This window comes from Lepus europaeus, unplaced genomic scaffold, assembly GCF_033115175.1.
Source record: "Lepus europaeus isolate LE1 unplaced genomic scaffold, mLepTim1.pri SCAFFOLD_3_1, whole genome shotgun sequence".
In the NCBI taxonomy this organism is placed as follows: domain Eukaryota; kingdom Metazoa; phylum Chordata; class Mammalia; order Lagomorpha; family Leporidae; genus Lepus; species Lepus europaeus.
Window position 1 is genome coordinate 14,744,650 of NW_026909276.1, and position 21,010 is coordinate 14,765,659.

At 41.5% G+C, this 21,010-nt stretch overlaps 2 pseudogenes; both read left to right on the forward strand.

Moving 5' to 3' along the window:
- The first annotated feature begins 3,294 nt into the window (after positions 1-3,294).
- Positions 3,295-5,209, forward strand: LOC133755105 (la-related protein 4B-like; annotated as a pseudogene).
- Positions 5,210-8,775: 3,566 nt separating this feature from the next.
- Positions 8,776-19,471, forward strand: LOC133755241 (NIF3-like protein 1; annotated as a pseudogene).
- The last annotated feature ends 1,539 nt before the right edge of the window (positions 19,472-21,010 follow it).

Here is a 21,010-nt window from a genome sequence, read left to right on the forward strand (position 1 = left end):
ATAAGAGATGCTGGTGTCATAGGCAGTTTCTTTACCCACTATGCCACAATGCTAGCCCCCTGGCTATAGATTTAAAAGGCATGTAACAATAAAAAAATAATGTTACATGACAATATTTTGAATGACTGTTGGGATGACATTAAATTGGAAATATTCTGTTTCCCATTTAGCAGATAGACTGGATTAAGAGACAAGGAGATGGAACTGGCACTATGGTATAGGAAGCTAATCCTCCTCCTGTGGTACTCATATGGGCACTGGTTGGTGTCCTGGTTGCTCTACTTCTAATCCAGCTCCCTGATAATGGCCTGTAAAAGCAGTGGAAGATGGCTCAGATGCATGGGCCTCTGCACTCACATGGGAGACCCAGAGGAGATCCTGGCTTCTGGCTTGGGATTGGCCCAGCTCTGGCCATTGTGGCCATTTGGGAAATGGACTAGATGATGGAGGAGCTCCCTCTCTCCTCTCTGTCTAAAACTCTGCCTCTCAAATAAGTAAATAATAATAGTAACAGATACAAGGATAATGATAACTGATGATTGGAAACCCCAGAGAAGAGAGAAGGGAGTCCTCACCACAGAAGAAATCAGGCTAAGATCATCATATTGCAGCAATTCAGGAATCCAAGCCTGTCCAGAACTGCTTCTTATTTGTGACAGTGAACACAATGGAGATAGAGGTGAAAGAGCTGTACCTGCTGAACCCCAAGTTTTGTATTTAGACTGTTCAATCTGAATAGTGCTGGTCACTGTTTCATCATCCTCTCCACCTTAACACAAACAGACATAAATCCCATTTATTATTTTCTACATAAGGAACACCATATACTTTAGCACTTTGCCTCTTCCAATGTTCAGTCATTTTGTGGAGGAACCTAATGTTCATATCAGAGAATAGTTAACTCATGGTCATAGTTGATATGTCAGAATTAATTCATATTTAACTTCTTCATAATGAGTTAGGAGATGCATTTGAAACTGATAAGGAAAGAGTTTTGTATTCTTAAGTTCAAAAATTTATAATCATGTATAATTTCTCACTTTACTCAGACATCTACAGGCTATTTCACAGCATAGCTGTGACATTCCCATATATTGAAATGACTGACTGTTCAGACTGTGTACATATCCCAGTGATTGTGTGGGAAAGACACATGGAAGGCCAGCACAGGGAAATACTTGAGGGTAATCCCAACCATGGTTTAAATTTTCTATCCATAGAGCCACCCCTTTGGTACAGTTATGACCTGATGGCCTTGGCTGAGCAAGGATGTCCATATTTTAGGAGTTAGTCACATTCAGGGATATGATTATGGATGTCACCAAGGAAGCTCAGACCCCGCTTGAGACATCTGAGGGAAAGCTGTAGAGGATGTGATTCTGAAGAACATCTTTTATAAGCAGTAAGACATATGGATTCTAATTCAATGAAGAGTTTTTAGGGAAAAAAATGTAGCATTCACTTACCTAACATTTTAACGCTCAGGTATTCACCCAAGGGAAGTGAAAATACATATTAAAAACATTTTCTCAAATCTGCCAGTAGGCAAGGAGACAAGACCAGAGAGTCCTGGATTATATAAAGCAAATGGTCATAAATGAGATTAAAATAAAATCAGAGAGATTTTTTCAGATGCAGGATAGGATTGCAAATTGGGAGACAGATTCAGTTTAAAGTGAACCATGATTCTTCTGAGGTGGAGCAGGACTGAGACTTTTAAAATAAGGAAAGGGAGGGGATGTCCAGCTTTGCATTCTTTGAATACATATAGGATAGAATGAGTGAACTGGTTTGAATTGATGTAGGAACTAGCATGTGATTCAATAGGTTAAGCTGCTCTTCTGACATTGGCATCCCATAGAGGAGTGCAGGTTTGAGTCCTAGCAACTCCTCTTACAGTCTAGATTCTTGCTAGTTTGTCTGAGAAAGCAGTGGATAATGGCCCAAGCATTTCTGTCAACCATATGGAAGACCTGGATGAAGCTCCTGACTCTTGTCTTTCATCAAATTCAGCCGTGATTGTGGTGGGCATTGTGTAGTAAGCCAACAGATGAGTGATTTCTGCTGCTTATCTTTCTCAGTCTCTCTGACTTCCAAATAAAAACTAAATTAAAAATTAAGGAGTGGCCATTTGACATAGTGGTATGACCACTGCTTGGGATGCCTGCATCCCATGTCAGAGAGCCTGGGAAAAGTCCCAGCTCTGCTTCTGACTCCAGCTTCATGTTGGTGTGCATTCTGAGAGAAAGTGATGAGGGTTAAAGGAATTGAGTCTGTGCCACCCTTGTAGAGACCCAGATTGTGTTTCAGGTTTCTGGTTTCAACTTGGTCATAAAGTGGCATAAAGTTGGGGAGTGAACCAACAGATTTGAGATACACCCCATTTCTACTTTTCAAGTACAAAAATAAAATAATTATTTTTAAAGAGCAACAGGGTTTTCAAAACCTTTAAAATAGAAAGATCAAGCTGTTTCCAAACTATCACAAATATATTCCCAAAAAAGAAATGCATTGTGAATGTTATTCTATTTTTTGTGCAGTCTCCACACAAGCATGTAGATGCTTAGAAGGGGACAAATTTTACAACTTTGGCCTAATAAGAATTGGGTAAGGTTTAGCTTTCATAGTATTTGTTGCTGCCCCTGCTTTACTAACATGATATGGATATTGTCATCTTACAAATTGGTCATTTTAAGAGTAGTTAATTTTGAAAATTATTTCAAACTTACAGAAATACCATGAGTGAGTCCTATTCATTGAGAATGCCCAGTTATTATCCTTTTAGCACTTTTGCCTCTGACCCACCTTAGGGGGGTCCCTCCAGTGTTCCTTTCTGAGAAAATGTGGGCCCTGTATTATCAGAAGCACGGTGGTTTGATGCTGGGCTCTTCTCAGTCTCCCATCTATGCTATGATGGATGCTATCAACTTGGTATTTAGTGAATTTCTGCCAGATTGATTCACACACAACCTTTTAAGGATTTTTTAAGTGTGTTCTTATGCGAAGGGAAGGAGTGTTGGAGATCCAGAGTCTCAAGGTTGAGACATTTTCGGCCCGAAAGTGGAAGAATCCGCTTCCGCCACTGCACCTGGCCCATGCCGGCCCTTGCTTCCTGCATCCAGCCTGGTGCTGCAGTGCCGCCTCTTCCTAGTCTCCCTCCTCAGCTCTCCCTCCATGTCGCGTGGTCGCCGGGCACCGGGGCTGCAGCAAGGAGTCCCCCAGAGGCCAGTTGGGCAAGGCGGGCAGAGCTAGCAGCATCCTGAAGTTTACATTAAACTTCTCCTAGTGGAACCCATGACTTCTGGTCAGGACGCTAAAGTTGTGGCTGAACTGCAGGCACAGTGAGGTCAAGAGGGCAAGGGCAGCTCTCATCTGATGAATGGTCCTATATCTCAAACCACTTCTCAAACAAGTTCCATCCCAGCTTTGAGTCAGGTACCGACAACTAAGGTTTCTGAGCTAAACCCTAATGCGAAAGTGTGGGGGACTCATGTTACATTTGGAAGCAAGTAGTGTAGCTGTCGGTTTGAGTGCTGCATGGGAGGAGACAGCTGGGCATGGTGCAGACTGCAGCCTGCAGGGATTGGATGTCAATGGTGATGGTGACAAAGTCATGAGAATGAAGCATTACCAGATTTACCTGAGTCAAAACAGACATGAATGCTTTGGCTCTGGATCATGCAGAATACAAATCTCTACCTGAAAATAGTGAAACAGGAGGAAATGCATCTCAGCCAGAAAGCCAGGAAGATTCTCAGGAAGTACTTAAAAAAATTGGAATTCTGTTTATCTAGGGAGACTCTTGCTAGTGCCATCTATCTTACATCACAGATGGATAGTGATCAGTATGCTCAAATTACAATGGTAGCTAACCTTGACCATATCAAGAAACTCAGTACTAGTGTGGATTTGATTGTTGAAGTGCTAAGGTGGATGAGAAGGCAGAAAAAGTAAGGCCAAATCAAAATCATTGCATAGTAATATTGCGAGAAATATCTGAATCTACCCCTGTGGAAGAAGTAGAAGCACTATTTAAAGGAAATAACTTACTGAAATTTATAAACTGTGAATTTGCCCATAATGATAATTGATTTATTACATTTGAAGCAGAAGTTGATGCACAACAGGCTTACAAATACCTGCGAAAAGTCAAAACTTTTCAAGGAAAACCAATTAAAGTGCAGCTAAAAGCAAAGGAAATAGCTATGATCCCATTTTTGCCAAAGAATGGATTTAGGTCTCTCTACATGAACCTTTATACATAGCAGTGTTACACATCATTTATTTACCTCCAGTATACAGTCCCCAACAAGAGTTTCCTCTGTACAGCCTGACTGCTCCCAGACATTGTCATTAATGCATAGCTATTTCAATCCACCCTTGGTAACTATTTCCAAATACTGGATTTATACATGGGTTTACATCTCCAACCTTCAAGCCTGCAGCCTCTCTTCTGACTTCACTCATACAGTATCCTCCCAGAAGCAGGAAAAATTCCTTTGGCTATAAGAAGAAAAGGGAGGAAAAGTTTACAAGCAGCCAAACTCAGTCTCCAACACGACCAAAGCCTCCATCACAAACTTTGAACTGGGGCTGTCCAACTTCCCCCCATTACCTGGAGCTGAGGCAATTTGAAGACAGAGGACTTGTTTGAAAACAGGCTATCTAGCTTGATAATAGGATTGTCAAAGGAAAGGAGCCCCCATGCAGATGCAAGTAGGAACACTATTCCTGTAGTGGTCCCCAGAGAGCCCTCACCGCTGGCTTCTTGTGCTGTATCAGCAATGTATGAATGATCCCCATCCCTAGCTCATTTACCTGAGGATCCCAAGGTGGCAGAAAAGCAGAGGGAAACCCTCAGTGTGGACAGACTCCCTTCTGTCCTTACTACAACTGTGTGTAAATCAGAGCAGGTGCATGGAGCTGCCACAGAATTGCAAATGCCCAGATTTGTCAGAGAACGAGTAGAGAGCCACCTTCTTCTCCACTGCAACCCTCAAAAGAACAAAAGTCAAATGATGGCAGTTGTAGGAAGGAGGAGAAGAAGCTTTCTGCACCTGTGTGGAAATAGAGGGAGCCCCCTGTCCTCAAGTCCATTCCCAGAGTCCCCAAAGACCAGGGGAAGCAGCCTAGGCACTGGCCCTCACCACCAGCTGTTGGAAAGTGTCTTCACAGAGGACAGAACACTACCCCCAAGTCTCATCAGTAAAAATTCTATGTCTGGGAGGGGTTGCAAAGAGCTGCATTAGCCACAAATGAAACACTTTTCCCACTCAGTATGAGGATGAGTGGCTGGTTAGGCAGTTGCAGCATCTGTGAGCCCCATGGAATGCCGGCAAGTTATTTTTCTTCTATGAGTCAGATTCTCCTCCTCTAAAAAAAACTGTTTTTCAGGATTTAATTAATATAAACCTTATTTTTTGTTTGTGCTTAACTGGAGGTGATGTGTAAGTCTGATTTTTTTTCAGGATAGAAAATGCATTTATCCCAACAGATTGGTGTTTTCTATTAAGCCTCTGTGTGGTTCTGAATGCAAGTTATATATAGTGATTTTTTCTAAATTAAGGGAACTATGCTACTTTATTTTTTTAAATAATATTGATCTACAAGTGCGTATCTCAGATGCCCCAGCAGATGGATGAGGGCTGTCAAGGGTGGCCTTGGCCTCAAGGTGGAAGGGGGTTGGTAGTGTCAGGTCACTGACACACTGGCATGGGAGCTGTGCTTTCATCTAAACTGTTAACAAATGGTTCTAGCATTTAAAAATACATATAAATGTACATATAGGCCTTTTTGGATCCAGTGGGCAGAAATAATCTGCAGAGAACACCCTAGAGAAACCTGAAAGCTTTGAGTTTTGACATCCTGTCAGCAAGTAGCCAGCTTCTCCCCTCAATTGCAAGTGGCTATTACCTAAAATCAATTCAAAACAAGTGAATAGAACCTAAATGAAAATATACTTTTTTGGCCACTGACATGCTGCCAGTATGTTGTATCATGAAATGGTTTGGATCCCTGTGAGCTGGCTGCTCTGGCTCTTGGCCTAGTGCACCTGCTCCATGCACATTTCTGTCCATGTTCCCCCAACCCCCAGGCACTCTTTCAGAAGAGTTCTCATCTTAACTCCATGACAATGTCTTCCTGAACCTCTGCATCAGCACATGGATTTAAAAGTTATGTGTGAGAGTAGTGTTTGTAGTTTTATTCCCCTCTTTGGCTGGTGGAGGACAAAAATTGTTGCTCTTTTTACCTCCAAGATGAGGGTCTCATTGATTCACTTCTAGAAGTGTTGTACTTCTGAACAAGGAAGCACTAAAGTTATCAAGTTTATAATAAATTTAAATATAAATTATTTTGTCTTAAAATGCCTAAAATTATTCTCTTTATTTATTTGACAGATAGAGTTATATAGTGAAAGAGAGAGAGAGAGAGAAATGTCTTCCTTCCATTGGTTCATCCCCCAAATGGCCACCATGACCAGAGCTATGCCGACCTGAAGGCAGGAGCCTGGTGCCTCCTCCTGGTCTCCAATGTGGGTGCAGGGGCCCAAGTACGTGGGCCATCCTCCACTGCCTTCCTGGGCCACAGCAGAGAGCTGGACTGGAAGAGGAGCAACTGGGACTAGAACCCAGCACCCATATGGGGTGCCAGCACTGCAGGTGGAGGATTAACCAAGTGAGCCACGGTGCTGGCCCCCAACATTTTTCTTTAATTATTCTAAGCAGCAGACATTAAAATATTTCCTGCTACATGTAACCATACAGTTTATTCCATAAAATGTTATTTAACAAGACTGAGGTTTTTTTTAAAAAAAATATTTTCATCCAATATTTAAAGGCTTGAATTGCATTTAAACTTGAAAATGACTTTGCTTTAACTTTTGTATAAGACAGCTAAGAGTTCATGGAGACACCCCAGGTTGACATGAGTGGATCATAATTACTCAGTTACTGTGTGTGTATTTTGTCACTAGTTTTACTGAGTAAGCATACCATAGTACAAGAACTAGCAGCAGTTTTTGTAATTTACCTTAAGGATCTTAAACAGGTGATCTTTTTTCTGATTGTTGAAAAATCCTGTAAATGCAAATAGTTGGTACTGTATTAGATATGTGCACTTTGGGAGTGTGCTTTGCTTGTACAGTTGTAAATAATCTGAACATATTAAAAAAGGTTCCCTACAGAGAAAATCTGATAAAAGTATTGATATATTATAAATGTTGATGTTGAGCTGGATGTAGACATACTTAATGCTGTGGTTTGAATGTTATTTTAATTTGTTGAGTTTTTTTTTTTTCCCCCTCTCATACTGGTGTGTTGAACTGGCTTTGCCTATTTGCTGCAAAAGGGAAAAGGAAAGTTTTATTAAAAGCTGTGAGATGTTTTTATACTCTCTTTCAAAATATGGAAATGCATATTAGTCATATTTAATGTGAAAGAGTTCTGAAGACAACGTAGTAAGCAGGAACTGGTAGGATCTTTAAGTCAAAATGGAAGATGATCTACTAAATTGAATCATATATTACTAAGTGTGATTTACCCTACCAGAGAAAACCTGCCTGGTGTCTCTCATTGTTTTCTTCAGAGAAGTAGTCATTATTCAAAGATGAAGAAATACACATATTGCTAATAAGTTTCAAATGCCTGATTAAGGAATGGGAGAATTAATTTCTTGGTAGCTGTCAGACTGCTGGACCAAAAACTCAGAAATAATTGACCTCTTCAAACCAAACCAAGAGATGCTGTAAACACTCAAAGAATAAGTTCTGAGATCTGGGGCCCTTTGTGTCATTTCTTAGTAGCAGATGCCAGGGTGTGCTCAGCCATCCCTGTCCCCAAACACCAGTGGGTCTGTAACAGTAAGTCCTTTCTCAAACATGTGATATTTGCAGCACGATGTGTGTGATTAGAGCCAACTGTGGTTGGTTGGTTGCAAACTAAAAGGCTAGAGCTCAAGAGCAGCATGCAGGAGAGCAGTGGGCATGCGGAGTGGTGTCATCACAGAGAAGGGGCTGTGCTTGTGGGTTCTGCTGCCATCTGGAAGAGGTCAGTACACTGTAATTATCACTTAGCCAGTGACAGTCTGTTGCATCCAGAGCCGAAACCTTGCTCAGATGTGATTTTTATAGTAAAGGTGATATGCCAAATAACTTTTTTTAAAAAAAGATATATTTATTCAAAAGTCAGAGTAACACAGAGAGAGGAGAGGCAGAGAGAGGTCTTTCATCTAATGGTTCACTCCCTAATTGGCCATAATGGCCAGAGCTGTGCCAATTGGAAGCCAAGAGCCAGGAGCTGAATCAAAAGTGGTGCAGTGGGCCGGCGCCGTGGCTCAACAGGCTAATCCTTCGCATTGCGGCACCGACACACCGGGTTCTAGTCCCGGTCGGGGCACCGATCCTGTCCTGGTTGCCCCTCTTCCAGGCCAGCTCTCTGCTGTGGCCAGGGAGTGCAGTGGAGGATGGCCCAAGTCCTTGGGCCCTGCACCCCATGGGAGACCAGGAGAAGCACCTGGCTCCTGCCATCGGATCAGCGCGGTGCGCCAGCCGCAGCGCGCTACGGCGGCGGCCATTGGAGGGTGAACCAACGGCAAAAGGAAGACCTTTCTCTCTGTCTCTCTCTCTCACTGTCCACTCTGCCTGTCAAAAAAAAAAAAAGAAAAAAAAAAGTGGTGCAGCCTGGTCTTGAAGTGGCGCACATAAGTGATGCTGGCACTTCAGGCCAGGGCATTAACCCACTGCCTGATATTAAAATAGTGCACTCAGAGAATTTCATCATGACAGCCTCCGTTTTGGACTACACCTTCAACACTGTAAGTTTCTACAGCACCAGCAGCAGTGTGGGCCATTAAGGATTCTTGCTGGAAGAGATAAGAGGAAACTTTCAGCATCAGTGATTCATGTGGTAAACAGTCACACTCAAATGATTCATGACCCATTATTATAGCCCAATGAGGACCCCAGCAACACTCAGACCTCCTAGAGTTAATTAAACCAAAGATGTTCTTCAGTTAGCACACCTTCTCTCGCTTATTATTGAGAGAGGCACTTGAGGACTTAATCTAGGAGAGCTACTTTGTCAGATGCTTTGACCCTCAAGAGGAGAGTATTTGCACACAGTAATCATAAGCCTCTCTCCCTGGTCCATGTCCCTAGATGCAATGTGCAAGCTTCATGACACAGAAAAATTAACAAAAAGGAAGAAAGAAAAAGAAAGAAAGAAAAAGAAATAGAAAGAAAGGAAAAGAGAGAAGAAAGAAAGAAAAAGAAAAGAAGGAAGGAAGGAAGAAAGGAAGGAAGGAACAAGGGAAGGAGAGAAGGAGGGAAGGAAGGAAGGAAAATTGTGTTGTGGTACAACTCATGGGTTTACTGTAAATTTAGATAAAGTGGGAAGCGGTGCGTGCCATAGTCATTAAGCCTCTGCCTGTGGCACTGGTATCCCATACAGGTGCCAGTTCATGTCTCAGCTGCTCCATTTCCAATCCAGCTCTGTGATAATGACCTGGGAAAGCAGAGGATGGTGGCCCAAGTGCTTGGACCCCTGCACCTATGTGAGAGACCCAGAAAAATCTCTGGCTCCTGGCTTTGGATTGGCCCAGCTCTGACCATTGTGGCCATTTGGGAGTGAACCAGGAAGACTTCTCTGTCTCTCTCCTGACTGTCAAATAAATAAGTAAAAATTTAAAAAAATAGATAAGGTGAAATTTATATGTGTAATTTCTGTTCTATAAAGTAAATCAGAAATTGGAGACTAAGTATATTGGTTTTCCAATGTTCTATAAATCAAAAATTTACCTCTTGTAGATTCATCCAGTAAAATTTACTTTCTCAGAGAGGAACACATTTAACAAGAGCCTTCAAAGAATTTTCTATGATGATCCAAATTCACTGTTGTCAGAAAAAAATTTGTGAATTTTAGGAAGACCTATTAGAATAAATCAGATATGCCTTCTATTCACATGACTTTGTGAGATTAAGAGAGAGTGCTTTGTTTCAACCTTTTTTTTTACAGGCAGAGTTAGTTAGAGAGACAGAGAGAAAGGTCTTCCTTCCATTGGTTCACCCTCTAAATGGCCACTATGGCCAGTGTTGCACCGATCCGAAGCCAGGAGCCAGTTGCTTCCTCCTGGTCTCCCATGCGGGTGCAGGGCCCAAGGACTTGGGCCATCCTCCACTGCCTTCCTGGGCCACAGCAGAGAGCTGGACTGGAAGAGGAGCAACCGGGACGGAACCGGCACCCCAACCAGAACTAGAATGCAGAGTGCCAGGGCCGCAGGTGGAGGATTAGCCTAGTGAGCTGTGGTGCCAGCCTGTTTCAACCTTTTTCTACTAGGCTGATGAATATTGTCACTTGAAATATTTTTATTTAAAACTAAATTCTAATTACCAATAATTAATCATTCAAATTAGTACATGATAATATACATTGGTTGGCGCCACAGCTCAATAGGCTAATCTTCTGCCTGCGGCGCTGGCACACTGGGTTCTAGTCCTAGATGGGGCACCAGATTCTGTCCCGGTCACTCCTCTTCCTGTCCAGCTCTCTACTGTGGCCTGGGAGTGCAGTGGAGAATGGCCCAATTCCTGGGGCCCTGCACCCACATGGGAGACCAGGAGAAGCACCTTGCTCCTGGCTTCAGATCAGCGAGGTGTGCGGGCTACAGTGCACCGGCCACAGCAGCCATTGGAGGGTGAACCAATGGAGAAGGAAGACCCTTCTCTCTGTCTCTCTCTCCCACTGTCCACTCTGCCTGTCAAAAAATATATACATTAATTATTTTTCTTTTAGTACATCATAGTGACAAAAGTGCAGTAGTAGCACATTTATAGTCTGTTCTGGAGTCCTTATTAAAATATTTATTTGTATTTTTCTTGAATCTGTTCTGCTTTCTTAGTTTCTTTTTTAAAAATTATTGATTTACTTATCTGAAAGTCAGACTTTCCAGAAGAGAGGGAGGGAGAAGGGGAGAGAGGGAGACAGGGAGAGTATAAAGCACTGTGTGAAGATTACTTTTACAGTTAATTCTCATATTACAACACATTATTGACAGAGGTCCTACATGGGGAGCAAGTGCACAGTGACTCCTGTTGTTGATTTAACAATTGACACTCGCATTTATGATGTCAGTGATCACCCGAGGCTCTTGTCATGAGCTGCCAAAGCTATGGAAGTCTCTTGAGTTCACAAACTCTGACCTTATTTAGACAAGGCCAAAATCAAACTGGAAGTTCTCTCCTCCCTTCAGAGAAAGGTACCTCCTTCTTTGATGGCCCCTTCTTTCCACCAGGATCTCACTCACAGAGATCTTTCATTTAGGTCATTTTTTGCCGGTGTCTTGGCTTTCCATGCCTGAGAAACTCTCATGGGCTTTTTAGCAAGATCTGAATGCCTTAAGGGCTGATTCTGAGGCCAGAGCGCTGTTTAGGGCATTAGTAATTCTATGAGTCTGCTGTGTATCCTACTTCCCATGTTGGATCATTCTCTGCTTTTTAATTCTATCAATTATTATTATCAGGCACTGATCTTATTTATGTAATCTCTTTGACACTTAATCCTATCTTTATGATCAATTATGAACTTAAACTGATCACTTTGACTAGTAAGATGGCATTGGTACCTGCCAACTTAATGGGATTTGGAGTCCATGATCCATAGCAAGAGAACAAGTTTTTCAAATGTTGTTTAGTTAAAAGCATATCCATGGGGTTTTGTATATTTTTTCTTATTTAATCTTTGAAGTACACCTCTACTTATAGATTGAATTCCTGATTCCGTGTGAGGAGAAATGTAGGTCAAAGTTTTAGTAATATAACAAAATTGCCTTGCAAAATATAACATGGCAAGAATTTGCATTCATATGTACTTCTTTTCAAAGCTCAGAATCCTAAACATGTACATCTTTAGTGGTACGTATCAGATGCAAATTTTATCTGGAGTATCACCTTCTAGCTTATTCGCACTATTGTTCTATATGACTCATTTATAGTACTGCAAGGGGATTCCCCCTCTATTGGACCCACTTCCAACAACACCAACCTCTTATTCATATTTTCCAGTTCACTGTAGTTATTCATTTAATCATACATTAAAAAAGACTCTAAATTCTCATTTACCACATCTTCTGGTTAAGGATGTAAGCTTGGTAACTCCAAACATTTGCAGATCCTGTGGCTGCTTCTGACAGAGCATATGACTAATGTATTTATACTGGTATAACTAAACTCATCTTTACAAAATCACTTAATATGTGTATCTTTCTATATCTAAAAGTTACACAATTTTTGACCATGAATACTTTATATAATCATGCATGGATTGAGTATTTTCACATATTCAGATCACCATTCCCTGTTCATGTGGAATAGATAATATTACATAATGTCTCTACTGATGCCATAAGATTTATACATAGGGGCTGGCACTGTGGCATAGTGGGTAAAGCCACTGCCTGCAGTGCCAGCATCCCATATGGGAACCAGTTCAAGTCCTGGCTACTCCACTTCCAATTAATTTCAATAATAATTTTATTTTGCACATTGGAATCGAAGGGTGAACCCAATCACAACTCTCTCCATTCATCTTCTCTTCCAGTTATGATCATAAGTACATCTATATATTTCCAAGATCAAAGAAAATTAATTTTTCTCCAGTAAGGTGATTACTTAATTATTCTTAAGCTTATTTTCAGTCTTCTCTTATTTTTAATTCAACTTTCTGCAAACTCTTTGAAGTATGCTTTTTATGTTGGTTGCTAAATCTCATGGGCCTGGCACTGTGGCAAAGTGGATAAAGCCGCTGCCTGCAGTGCTGGAATCCTATGTAGATGCTTGTTGAAGTCCTGCCTGCTTCACTTCCCATACAGCTTTCTGCTATGGCCTTGGAAAGCAGTGGAAGATGATCCTAGTCCTTGAGACGCTGCAATCACATGAGAGGCCCAGGAGAAGCTCTGGATCCTGGCTTCAGATTATCTCAGCTCTGGCTGTTTGTAGCCATTTGGGGAGTGAACCAGTGGATGGAAGACCTCTCTCACACTCTCTCTCTCTCTCTCTCTCTCTCTCTCTCTCTCTCTCTCTCTCTCACTCTCTCTCTCTCCTTCCGCCTCTCTGTAAATCTGCCTTTCAAATAAATAAATATTTAAAAATCCTTCCCTATTCTCATTAGAAAATAGACATGAACTAAATTTAAAAAAAAATGGGGCCGGTGCTGTGGCATAACTGGTAAGCCTGTTGCTGGCAGTGCTGGCATCCATATGGACACTGGTTCAAGTCCCAGCTGCTCCACTTCCAATTCAGCTCTCTCTATGACCTAGGAAAGCAATAGAAGATGGCCCAAGTCCTTGAGCTCCTGCACCTGCTTGGGAAACCTGGAAGAAGCTCCTGGCTCCTGGTTTCAAATCAGTGCAGCTCCAACTGTTGCAGCCAGATGGGGAGTGAACCAGTGGATAGAAGACCCCCCTCTCTCTCTGCCACTCCTTCTTTCTCTGTGTAACTCTTTCAAATAAATAAATCTTTAAAAATTTTAAAAATAAGGCCGGCGCCGCGGCTCACTAGGCTAATCCTCTGCCTTGTGGTGCCGGCACACCAGGTACTAGTCCCAGTCAGGGTGCCAGATTCTGTCCCGGTTGCCCCTCTTCCAGGCCAGCTCTCTGCTGTGGCCAGGGAGTGCAGTGGAGGATGGCCCAAGTGCTTGGGCCCTGCACCCCATGGGAGACCAGGAGAAGCACCTGGCTCTTGCCATCGGATCAGTGCAGTGAGCCGGCCGCAGCGCGCCAGCCATGGCAGCCATTGGAGGGTGAACCAACGGCAAAAAGGAAGACCTTTCTCTCTGTCTCTCTCTCTCTCACTCTCCACTCTGCCTGTCAAAAAAAATTTTTAAAATAAAAAACTTAATAGTCTCATGGTTTTCTAAAGTTCTGTGCTTTTCCTTCTCTTTTTTTAAATTAACACGATATCCTCCAGAAGCTAGTATTCTGTTTTGTTTTAAAGGTTTATTTATTTAATAGGCAGTATTACAGAGAGAGGGGAGGAGACAAGGAGAGAGAGAGAGGGAGGAAGTGGGAGAGAGAGAGAGAGAGACAGAGAGAGAGAATGAGAATATTCCATCCATTGGTTCACTCACCAATGGCTGCTATGTCCAGGGCTGGGTCAAGCTGAAGCCAGGAGTCAAGATCTTCATGCAATTCTCCCACATGAGTGCACACTCTCAAGTACTTAGGGCATCTTTTGTTGCTTTTCCAGGTATATTAATAAGGAGTGATCAGAAGTAAACCAAGCCAGGACTAGAATCAGTGCCCAAATAGGATGCCAGCACTCCAGGCAGCAGTTTAACCTGCTAAGCCACATGCTATCTCTCCATTTTCCTTCTCTCTTTCCTGAAGATGAGAAAATATGTATTGATCTATTTTCAGTCTTAGTCTATTTTGTATTGTTACAAAACTGGTGTACAATGTGTAATTTATAAAGAAAAAGTGTATCTTGCAGTCATATGAGAAGTCAATGATCAAGAGGCCCCATCAGGAGAGGGCCATATTCCTGTACTTAACTTGGCAGAAGTCATTACATGGTGAGAGAGTGTAAGAGATAAAACTTATCACCTCAAGGTCCTTTTAAAATTGGTGTCAATCTATTCCTGAGGGTTGAAACTATTGTCTTGGGGATTTTTTTTTAAGATTTTGTTTATTTGAGAGGTAGAGCTACAGACAGAGAGAGGGAGAGACAGAGAGAAAGATCTTCCATTTGATGGTTCACTCCTCAAATGGCAACAATGGCTGGAGCTTGGCCAGTCTGAACCTGGGAGCTAGGAGCTTCCTCCAGGTCTCCTATATCAATGTAGGGGTCAAAGCACTTGGGTCATTCTCCACTGCTTTCTCAGGTGGCAGAGAGCTAGATTGGAAGAGGATCAGCCAGAACATGAACTGGTAACATATGGGATGCTAGCACCACAGGCAGAGGCTCAGCCCACAGTGCCACAGCACCAGTCCCAGGTATTAGGTTTCCAATACATCATCTGGGATGATACATGTTAAAGTCAGACCATTTTAAAAATTATATTGCATTTTTATTACTATTCAAATTTATTTGGCCTACAAGTAGAATTTTTTATTGTAGTTATTCTATTTCACAGCTATTGAAATTAAATGTCAGTTTTTAATTTTTTTTAATTTAAGGTAAACAGATTTCACATATTTCATATATACAGATTTAGGAACATAGTGATACTTCCCATCTTATCCTCTCTCCCACCCACACATTCTCACTCATCCTTTCTCTCTAATTCCCTGCCTTATTTTTCCTTAAATATCTATTCATTTTTTTATTTGAAAGGCAAAGTTACAAAGACAAAGGGAGGAAGAGACAGAGAAAGATTTTCCATCCACTGGTTTAGTCCCCACATGGCTGCGATGGCTGGAGATGGGCTGGTCCAAAGCCAGGAGCCAGGAGCTTCTTCCAAGTTTCCCATGTGGTTGCAGGGGCTCAAGCCCCTGAGTGATCTGATCTTTCCCAGACACATTAGCAGGGAGCTGGATTGGAAGTGGAGCCTCTGGGACTGAAACTGGGCACAGTTCTCCCCACTACTCCACAGTGTCAGCCCTACTTCCTACACTGATCTACTTTCAGTGGACTTTTTACTCTTAAGATTCACCCTATACTTAGTAAAGAGTACAGCACTGTTGTTCAGCAGTAGAGACAAGGGCTGTAAAAAATCATAAACTCTCAAAACATCAATTTCACTCTTATACATTCCATTTTTTGCTGCTCTATTAGTTACCACAGATCAAGGAGAACATAAGGTGTTTGTCTTTTTGGGATTGGCTTATTTCACTAACTTTAATGGTTTTCAATTGTATTCATTTTGTTGCAAAACAAAGGATTTCATTATATTTTATACCTGAGTAGTTGTTTATTATAAATACATATATAAGTATGTATATATATACATATATATATATATATATATATATATATATATATATATATATATATATATATATACATTTTTTATCCAGTCATCAGTTGATGGACATCTAGGTTGAATCCATATCTTAGCTATTGTTAATTGAGCTCAATGAACATGAGGATACAGAAAGCTCCTTCATATGCCTATTTCTTTTTTTAAGATTTAAACATTTGAAATACAGAGTTACAGAGAGAGGTAGAGACAGAGAGAGAGGACTTCTACCTGCTGGTTCGCTCCCCAGATGACTGCAATGGCCAGAGCTGCACTGATCTGAAGCCAGAAGCCAGGAGCTTCCTCCAGGTCTCCCATGTGGTGCAGGGGCCCAAGGACTTGGGACATCTTCCACTGCTATCCCAGGCTATAGCAGAGAGCTGGATCGGAAGAGGAGCAGGCAAGACTAGAACTGGTGCCCATATGGGATGCCAGCACTTCAGGCCAGGGCATTAACCTACTGCACCACAGCGCTGGCCCCTTATATGCCTATTTCATTTCACTTAGATTAATTCCCAGGATTAAGATTGCGGAGTCATATGGTATATCTACGTTCAAGTTTCTGAGGTGTCTCCATACGTCTTCCACAATAGCTGTGCTAGTTTATTTTCCCACCAATAGTGGATTAAGATGCCTTTTCCCCACATTCTGGCCAGCATTTGTTGATTGTTGATTTCTGTTTGAGAGCCACTCTGACAGGGGTGAGGTCAAACCTCACTGTGATTGTGATTTGTATTTCTCTGGTGACTAGTGATATTGAGCATTTTTCACTTGCCTGTGGTTTCTAAAATTTTCTCTTTTGATAAGTGCCTGTAGAGCAGCTCACATTGGTTGTCCAGAGAACCAGCTATATCCTGTGCCTTCTTATGCAGTCAGAGTTTCCACAGTCTCAGCACACAGGGCTCCCACTGTCAATGGGTGCAGAGGATTTGATCCACCTTGCTAGACTGTCTCATTCACAGAGAGGCAGAGACATTCCCAGAGCCTCGACAGTTTGAGCACTGAGAGATTGTGGGGACCTCAGTAATATGTGGGTGCACAGACTCTAGTCAATTTGCCCAGCCAGACTCAAAGTCAATGGGAAACATGGAGTTTTCCTTCTGTTAGAATCTCTGGATCACACACATGCACAATAGCCACCAACCAAATGTTTCCAATTCTCCCCATCAGTTGCAAGTTGCATGCATTCAAGCTGCTGCCACTGGTACTGTTAGAAGATGGCATCTTGTCTCAGCCAGGTGCTGAGCATGTGCACAAGAGCTTCTGCATCTTCTGTTTCTGTCCAAAATGGTGCCCACCTTCTCTCAACTGATTATTGGGCACCATTGTTTAGTGAATGTAGTGAGAGAAACATGCCCCCCTTGTTTTTTACTGGGTCAGTGGGTACACTTTCCCCCTCAGAGCTCCAGGCCAGACTCACATCAAAGTCTCCCTATGTCTATATCACCAGTGGTATGGGTTGCTGCAGTCTGATCTCACCTCACTCTCCAAAGCCAGTGCTTTCTCCTCCTCTTGGCTGCTGGCATCCTGTTGTGTCTGTGTTCATGCTGCATGTCTGCATCTTCCACACAGATCCATGGCATTTCTCTCCTGTAGAATTTCCACCACAGTTTTCTCTAACTCTTCCTCAATAATGTGCTTCCAACATTTTTTGAAACTAGTTACCACTAGTATATGTGCTTCCCTATTCCACCATCTTGGAATCTTCCAACATGCATGCTTTTTATGGAATTCTAGGTATATAAAATCTGGAGATACTCTATTGAAAAATGCTAACATGGCATCCCAAGAGTATCCCTGTATTAAGAGGAACATAGTTAATATCATTGAATTATTTTTCAATTGTTCATTTGTTAGTGACACATGATCTTTCTTTGGAATTCTGTAATTTATTTGGATAAAAATTCTTAAAATTATGTTATCTTTACTAACTTTATTTCTTTTTACAAAATCAGTAGCAAATGAATGTCTTCATGAAACCAAGTTGTGTTTAATCTTTACCAATTAATAAATTGTGAGTGCCCTTTCAAGAATGTCTTTCCAAAAACATTGTGAGGTGGAGAGCGGCAAGATGGCGGAATAGGAAGGGAGCACACTGATAGTCCGGGAAAGGACAGTTTAATAAAAGTGGAGATACTGCAGGTTCAAGGAAGTGTAGGGGAAAAAACAGCAGAGGAAACTCTTCCAGAACTAGTGATTCACAGTGGACGTGCGTGGAGAGCGTGGGAGCCCAAGTTCGGGACACCAGCGGCAGAATCAATGCACCAGCGCTGGAACACGAGGTGAGCCGAACCTCAATAGCTTGAGACACTGGCGGGCAAGCAGAAAGAGGAGACTAGAGGGAACGAGGCTTGAAACTCCGTGGGGAAAAGTTCACCAGGCTAACTAGAAGAGAGAGAGAGAGGAAAAAAAAAGTGACCAATATGGACACAAGTTTCTCTCATCTTGCTAATGCCTGGTCCCCATGACAGTCTGGTTTATGTAATCTCTGAACTGCAATTCCTGTTCCTTCATGGGTCTGAAGACTCATTTCCTCCTTGAATGACTTTACATCCCTGTCGTCTGCTGAGAGTTGGGACAATATTGGATTGCTGGTGGAACCAAGCCCACCAAAAACTATAAATACATTCTTCCTGACCAATGACTTGACTGAGAAGGTGATGGAGGAGGCTCTGCATAAGAAGGCAGGTCTCATCTTTTCCTACATTCCACCTATTTTCCTACACATAAAGCATATTACCTGGATGTCCTGAAAGGAGCACCTGGTGTTCTGGGCTTTGGAGATCAGAGTTGGCATCTACTCTCTTCACACAGCCTATGATGCTGCACCCCAGGGATTGAAAAAGTGGTTTTCCAAAGGGCTTAGAGCCTGCACATCGAGGCATATATATCCTTCCAAAACTCATGGCTATCCTATAGAGGGTACCACTGAGTACAATTCAACATTAAGCATACCCAAGATATGGATAAAGTTGTGTCTGCAGTGAGAGAAGTTGAAGGTGTTCCTGTCACTTCTTTTTCTGCTAGGATTGATGAAGAGAAAAATAAGGATCAGCCTGGATTGTACAGAGAAGACTTTGATACAGGTGGTGGCTCAGCTCTCTCAAAACAGATAACTTTACCAGAGAACTGAAATTCTTTCACAGCAGAAGCCTTTGCTCTACATACTGGAATGGGTCAATCATGCACCCTGGATGAATCTGTTGCCCTGGCAACCATAATTGAGTGAATCAAAAGACACCTCAAACTAATTCATATTTACTTAGCTCTTGGGGTAGGAAGGACCTTAGCATCATGAGTCAAAGCTTTGGCCCTGTGTGCTGGTTCTGAGAGCAGGGTGTGGAAGCAGACCTGTACCTCAACAGGTGGAATGTCCCATTATGATGGTCTGGATCCTCTGTGAACACAGTAATACTGAATGAGGCTTTCCTACTGACCTTTGTGATATTCTGGGTGCCCAGTTGGAGAATAAGATCAATATTATCCTGTCAGAGACGGACAGGGATCTTCTTTGTGTGGTATAAGGCATACAGAAACATCAAGATGATACAACCTAGAGATTGCATCTCCACTCATGTGGATGTGTAACATAAGTCAGTGGAGTCAACATATCATTCTGGAAGAGTATCTTAAGATGCATGAGGATGCTTCAAAAAGTTCATGGACATGTTTATTTTGAGAAAACTGCATACATTAAAAAATTCACAAAATAAATAACTTTTAACTCCATTTTCTGCAAACCTTTTGAACTGCCCTTATATTATCTTTTCTAGTTTATCTGGTTCAACAAATGTTTTATTGTTCATAAGGAAATAACTGAACTACCATAATGAAAAACAAATATTAAGAAAGATCAACTAAAATCAGTTGACTAAAGATTCTTGGGAAGTAACCAAGTAATTCTCTCCTTAGTTTAATTATAGTTGGGATATGTTAACGTAGATGTCTCTGCCATTAGTTAGTTTTAAAATGTCCTTTAAAACTTGGAATTGAACATCTATTTTTAGGCAGTAGCCAGTTTGGGATGATATGGTCTGTCTCTGTGTCCATGTTCTGTAGATCCACCTAAATTCCAGTCTTTCACCTCAGTTTTAGAATCAACATGAGATTTATTAGGAGGAATTTTTAAAAATATGATTGGTGTTCATATTACTATGTCTTTATTGCTTTTCATTTTATAAAAATAAACCAAATTATAACATTAGTCCAAGCCCTAATCCTTACCTTGGCCCTAGCCCTAGCCTTAGTCTTAGTCCTAGCCCTAACCCTAAACCTAATCCTAGATCTAAACCAATTCTGAAGCCTAATACTAGGTCTATCCCTAGACAAAGCATTAACCCTAAACTTGGCCCTCATCTTAACCATAACCTTACCTTAATTCTATACTTAGCCAAAATCCTAACTGTATCCTAACATGGTGCTTTAACCCAATCTAAACTCTAATCCTATCCCTAAAGTTAGCCTTATTAACTCAAGCATTAACCTTAATCCTAATATGAGCCCCACCTCTAACCGTAACATTAATACCAAAACTTAAACCTAACCCTGCCTTAACCCTAACCCTAACCCTGGCCTAAAACCTATCCATAGTCCTAACTTTAACTATCACACTAGCTCTAACCATAGTCCTAACTCTGGCTCTAACTCTAAAATTTACCATAGAACTAAATATAACCCTAATCTTAAACTAATTTTAAATCTCACCCCAACACTAATCCTATCTTTCTGCTTTGGCCTAACCATAAAACAAACTAGCATTCAGTGTGAACTTAAACATAGTCCTGAAGCTAACTTTAATGCTATATCTAACACTAGCCTTAAAATAACCATAATGCTAACCAAAGACTAAGCCTCATCCTAGTGATGATGACCCTAACTTCAACTACAACTTTATATTATATATAACCAGAGCTCTCTCTATATATTATGTATAGATATATAACCATATACATTTATAACCATATATATATATATATATTATATATATAATGTATATAAAACCACAGCTCTAACTCTATCCCTAGCCCTACACCTAAACTTATCCCTAATCCTAGCTCTATCCC